The sequence below is a fragment of the Ornithorhynchus anatinus genome, chromosome 16 (assembly GCF_004115215.2).
Source record: "Ornithorhynchus anatinus isolate Pmale09 chromosome 16, mOrnAna1.pri.v4, whole genome shotgun sequence".
Taxonomy (NCBI): domain Eukaryota; kingdom Metazoa; phylum Chordata; class Mammalia; order Monotremata; family Ornithorhynchidae; genus Ornithorhynchus; species Ornithorhynchus anatinus.
Window position 1 is genome coordinate 2033285 of NC_041743.1, and position 5848 is coordinate 2039132.

The following is a 5848-nucleotide window of genomic DNA, read 5'->3' on the forward strand; positions in this document are numbered from 1 at the left end:
ACAGAAATCCCTCCGGGAGCGCGGAACGAGCCCGTGGAGGGGTTGGCCGGGTTCCCCGGGGGGGCTCGGATGGGGCGGCTTGTATCCCCGGAGGCTGCCCCGTGCTCTCTTGATGTCTCCGGGAACGGCTTCAGCTAATGCGTGAGGGGGTTTAATTGCGGCGGGGATTCAAACGCTCGCTCCTCTGCCAGCCCCGGGCTAATAGACGGGATCATCCGACTGGACGGGAATCTCCTCCCGACACGGGGGCCCACGGTCCAAGGCGGAGGGAGGGCAGGATAGTGTCTCCTCCCCGTCTTTCAGAGGGGATACTGAGGCCCGGAGAGGCTCAGTGAAGGGGCGGAGCCGGGACTCCCGGGCTCTTCACCCGCAGAGGCCTAGTCCTTCTGGTGGAAATGCCCGTTCCCGGGCCGCCCCTTCCTCCTTGGAGTCTTTATCCGGAAGCCTCCCTGCCCCAGCGCGGGCGGCTGAGGGGGCGGCCCAGGCCCGGAACGGGATCGGGTCTCCCGGTCTCCTAGGCCCCGGCGGGCCCCGAGAGAAGGATCGGAAACTCCCCGGAGCTCTGTTTCAGTGGGTGGGGGCTGGGCCCAGGATTTGGAAAGACCTTTCTGGAAGTGGCGGGAGGGGGGGAGCCCAGAAAGCCTCAGCAAAGGGAGAGAGAGACCGGTCTCTCCCTTCCTTTCTCTTCCGCTTCCCTGTCCCTTCAAAATACCCAACCGGTGAAACCGGAAAGGAGGGGGGGTGGCTAAGAATCCTGAAACCCCTCCCTTCTTCCTCACCGGAGTTTGGGGTTGGTCCCTCTCTCCCATTTCACTAAACAGAACGGGCGGGAGCGTAAAGGTGTCCCTACCCGGGCTGTACGGAAGTCCGATCCGAGGGTGATCCGGGGGCAGATGGATCCGTCTGTAGGTGGTCCGGCGATAGATGGTTCGGTGTTGTGGATTATTCGGGGGCAGATAGTTGGTTTTGCGGATAATCGGTCTGTCGACGGAAGTTTTTGAGCGCTTAACTGCGTGCAGAGCACTGTACCCGGCGCTTGAGCGAGTACAATGCAGCAGAGTCGGTAGACACGTTCCCCGCCCGGAATCCGGGTCCTCGGCTCCTCCCAATCCTACTCCCCCTCTAGACGGTAAACCCGTTGTGGGCGGGGAACGGGTCCGTTATATTGTTCTATCGTACTCTCCCGAGCGCTCAGTACAGTGCTCCGCGCACAGTGGGCACTCAATAAATACAATTGGCTGATTGACCCCCTCCTGCCGTCCGATATTTGACCATCCCAAATCCATCTGCGGTCTCCCCAGCAAGCGGGCCCGGAAGGAAGGTCGGAAGGTCAAAGCTACTGAGACTTTTTTACCGATTCTCTGTGGATTTTACCCACCTTAATCTCCTAGGATGAAATCTACCGACTCTGTCGAACGCTCCGCTCGGTACAGTGCTCGGTACACGAGAGGTCTATTTCATTCTCTCCACAGAATTAACATAGTGGTCTCGGCCTAGAAGAAGCACTCAGTAAGTACTACTGATTGGTAAATACGAGTTGCCCGGTCGCCCCTATCGGCCCTCAGACCCTCCCCATTTTACCGATGTCTTCCTCTCTCTCTCTGTTTTTATTTAATGGCATTTGTTAAGCACTTACTATGTGCCAGGCCCTGTACTAAGCGCTAGGTTAGATCCAAGCTGATCAGATTGGACCCCCCCAATCCGTATCCCACACGGGGCTCTCGCTCTTAATCCCCATTTTACAGACGGGCAACTGAGGCCCAGAGAAGTGAAGTGACTTGCCCAAGGTCACACCGCAGTCACTTGCTGTGCTCTTTCCAACCACAGGGCCCAGGATGACGGTCAGTCCGTCAGTCAGTGGTATTTATTGAGGGCTTGCTGTGTGCAGAGCACTGTCCTAAGCGCTTGGGGGAGGACAATACAAAAATAGACACATTCCCTGCCCGCCACGAGCTGACGGTCTAGAGCGGGGAGACAGAGGTCGCTGGGACCTAGCGTAGCAGATCGAAGTTCCAGGCAACCAGCCCTGATTTTTAGGTGCCTACCATTCGCAGACTACTGTGTTAAACGCTCGGGAAAGCTCAGCGGAGCTTAGTAGACACGATCCCTGGCCTCGAGGAGCTTAGAATCTACCGGAGGCCGGTAGGGTGCCGGGGCCCAAGGAGAACGGAGCCTGTAGAGTTTTTCCCATCAGCTGTAGATCCAGCTTAATAATTACGGTACTTGTTAAGCGCTTACTATGTGCCAAGCACTGTTCCAAGCGCGGGGGTAGATGCAAGTTAGTGAGTCCCTGTCCCACACCCTTAGTCCCCATTTGACGTACGAGGTGACTGAGTCCCAGAGAAGCAAAGTGACTTACCCAAGGTCACCCAGCAGACACACTGCAGAGCCGGGATTCGAAACCACGCCCTTCTGCCAGGCTCTATCCGTTAAGTTTGCTTTAGGAAAGTCTTAGACGGGGGATTAATGGAATAAACTTAAGTACTTCCTGGAAGAAACAGTTCGGAGATGAGAGCCAGTCCCTGACCCACCCGTCAGCCTCCAAACTATCTTAGCCCCATTTTATAGCGGACGGAACGGAAGCCAGAGGTGCAGTGACTTGCCCGGGACCACACATCGGGTCACCGGGGCAGAGCCGGGACTACGGTTGGGGGTCTTCTGACTGCCGGGCCCGCGCTCTTTCCACCAGGCCGCATTGTCTCTCTTATCACTGGGTACTATAATAGAAGCCCAATTATCTCCCACCTCGCCCGAGTCCGGCGGGGCAGGTTCTCTGGGAATCGACACCAGCATCTCTTCTGCACACGGAAATTTAAAACCGCACTCTTAACGCGAACGAAATAAACCCTTTTCTACCCGTAGGAGGATTAGGCAGTCCGCGTCTGTCTCACGTCACGAGTTGTCGGGCTTTAGTCCGGGTCTTCTGAGTTGCAGCTTTCGTGTGCGTGCGTGTGCGTTCTCGGTAAACTGTAAAACATTTTACACTCGGCGTGTTTTGTACTGTAAAACTCTGAAAATAAACTGAAATTCCAACTTCTACGTGCCGCTCAGTAGCGTTCGTGACCGACGGCGGTGGGGTTGAAGAAGCGACCGGTCAGTCGGTGGTATAATGATAATGATGGTATCTGTTAAGCGCTTACTCCGTGCCAAGCGCTCTTCTACGGCAATCAGGTTGTCCCACGAGGGGCTCACAGTACAGATGAGGTCACTGAGGCCCAGAGAAGTGAAGCGACTTCCCCAGGGTCACACAACTGACATAGTGGCGGATCCGGGATTAGAACCCACGACCTCTGAGTCCCGAGCCCGGGCCCTTTCCGCTACGCCAAGCTGCTTCCTATCTATTGAGTTCTTACTGGGTGCAGAGCGCTCTCCTAAGTGATAATAATGATAATTAGGGAATTTGTTAAGCGCTTACTCTGTGCCAGGCACTGAACTAAGCACTGGGGTGGATACAAGCAGATGGGGCTGGAGACGGAGTCCCCGTCCCACCTGGGGCTCGCAGTCTCAATCCCCGTTTTCCGGGTGAGGGGACTGAGGTCCAGAAAAGTGAAGGGGCTTGCCCACAGCAGACAAGTGGCAAAGCGGGGATTAGAACCCAGGTCCTTCTGACTCCCAGGCCCGGACTCCACCCACTCCAGGTGCGAGTCCCGGCCACATTTTGCCCCCCAAAAAGAGGTCGACATCCCCTTGGACGTGGGCGGTGCCCATTGCCATTTTCACTTTTGTCTCCTTGTCTCATTATCCTCACGAAGCTCTTGTTCGCCCAGAGCCTCTCCTTTCCCGACAGGGAGCGGTCCCGTGCGCCGCTCACTGGGCCACACCACCTTCCTGCTGGGGACCTACCCGCCAACCTCTTCCCTCCCATCCTCGGCACTTTCTGGGGTCCCGTTGGCTCCCGCCCCATCCCCCGGGGGGGTGGCCACGGCATCTTCACCCTGTCCCTTTCCCATCTGGAAACTACAGGTAATAAATACCGTCGCCCGACTGAGGATTAATTAAAGCTTGCAGCCGGAAGTACCCAGATGAAAGAGCACCGGGCGGTGGCGTTATTATTTCTGTCATGGGTGCCTTTCATCTGAGGATCTCAAAACGCCGCCCAAGCCCTAATTATTTAAGCGACCTCGAGTTGCCAAGGGGAACAAAATCAGACGAGATTTTCAGAGCGACATCTGGCTCACGACCCGGGCATCTCCGCCGTCTCCGGATCCCTACTCTCCGGGGTAGTGGGGAAGACGGGGCTGGAGCAGATCGTCGAAATCCACGGGTAACAGAGTGGCCCAGTGGAAAGAGCAAGGGCCTGGGAGTTAGGAGACCCGGGTTCCGATCCCGCCTCCGTCGCCTTTCTGCCGTGTGATCTCCAACAGATCACTTGACTTCTCTGGGCCTCGGTTACCTCATTTCTAAAGGGGGATTAAGTCTGCGAGCCCCCACTTGACAGTCCCCCTTTCCCGTTCTTTCTCCTCTCTCTCTCTCGAGTAGGTGCTATGCCGGGCTGTAGCTGCCGACTTCCGATTTTCGGTTAGGAAGCAGCGTCGCCTGAAGTTTAGTTTGACTCTGCCCCCCAAAATGCCCCCTTCGCCCTCCTCGCCGCTGTACTCGAAATTCGGAAGAATATAAGAACGGTTCCCCCCTGTCCCCAGGTCTCTACCTCAGGGTAGGAAGAGGCCTGGCCAGCGTCGGGGCAGGGGCCTCCGAGGGCCTGGCGGATTTTAGCCTGGCATTGTCATCCTGCCGCCAGGGAAGTAAAAACCCCAATGATAATAATAATGTCGGTCTTTGTTAAGCGCTTACTATGGGCAGAGCGCTGTTCTAAGCGCTGAGATACAGGGTCATCGGGTTGTCCCACGTGAGGTTCCCGGTCTTCATCCCCATTTGACAGATGAGGTCGCTGAGGCCCAGAGAAGTGAAGCGACTCGCCCACAGTCACCCGGCTGACAAGGGGCGGAGCCGGGATTGGAACCCATGACCTCCGACTCCCAAGCCCGGGCTCTTTCCACTGAGCCACGGCGGTCGAAGCGCCGGGCACAGCGACCGCTGCTTCTCCCTTCGCCGTGGGGCGCCCGGCTGGCGGTGTTGAGGAATGGGGGGACGATAGGGGAGGGGGAGACGAGGGGCCGGTCTCCCCCTCCCCTCCCTCCTCCGACTTTCCTGAATCCATTGTTCCCGAGAGAGATTCCAGCCCCCCTGTTTACCCAGCTGTATCCTGGCCAGGGGCAGGCTTGACCCCGGGACCCCGGGCCAAACCTTTATCTCCTCCCCGCACCGGGGTCCCAGGGGGTGGGAACAGGCGGGATGCGGGCCTGTGGATGGCCCGGTGAGTGCGGACGAGTCTCTCCCGAAATCCCACCCGCTCCGGGCAGTCTGCTCCCGCTACCAGTTTTGATGACGTTTTTGTCGGTCCCCGCCCTCAGAAGGTGAGCTCCTCGTGAGCGGGGAATACTAATAATAATTTTAGTACCTGTTAAGCGCTTACCGTGTGTCACACGCTGTCCTAAGCGCTGGGATAGTACAAGTCACTCAGGTGGGACAGAGTCCCTGTCCCACATTGGGCTCACGCTCTTAATCCCCATTTTTGACGGATGAGGGAACTGAGGCCCAGAGAAGTGAAGTGACTTGTCCAAGGTCACCCGGCAGACACGTGGCGGAGCCGGGATTAGAACCCACGACCTTCTGTCTCCCAGGCCCGGGCTCTATCCACTCTGCCATCCCGCTTCCCGTCTGGCTTCGGTTACCGTCTCCCGGACAACGGTCTCCCTCCATCTCCTGAGTCGCCCCGGCTTCTTCAGCTCCCCAACCCCCCACAGCCCCAGGGCTGGTGATGGCCCCGGCCGGGATGGCGGACAATTCC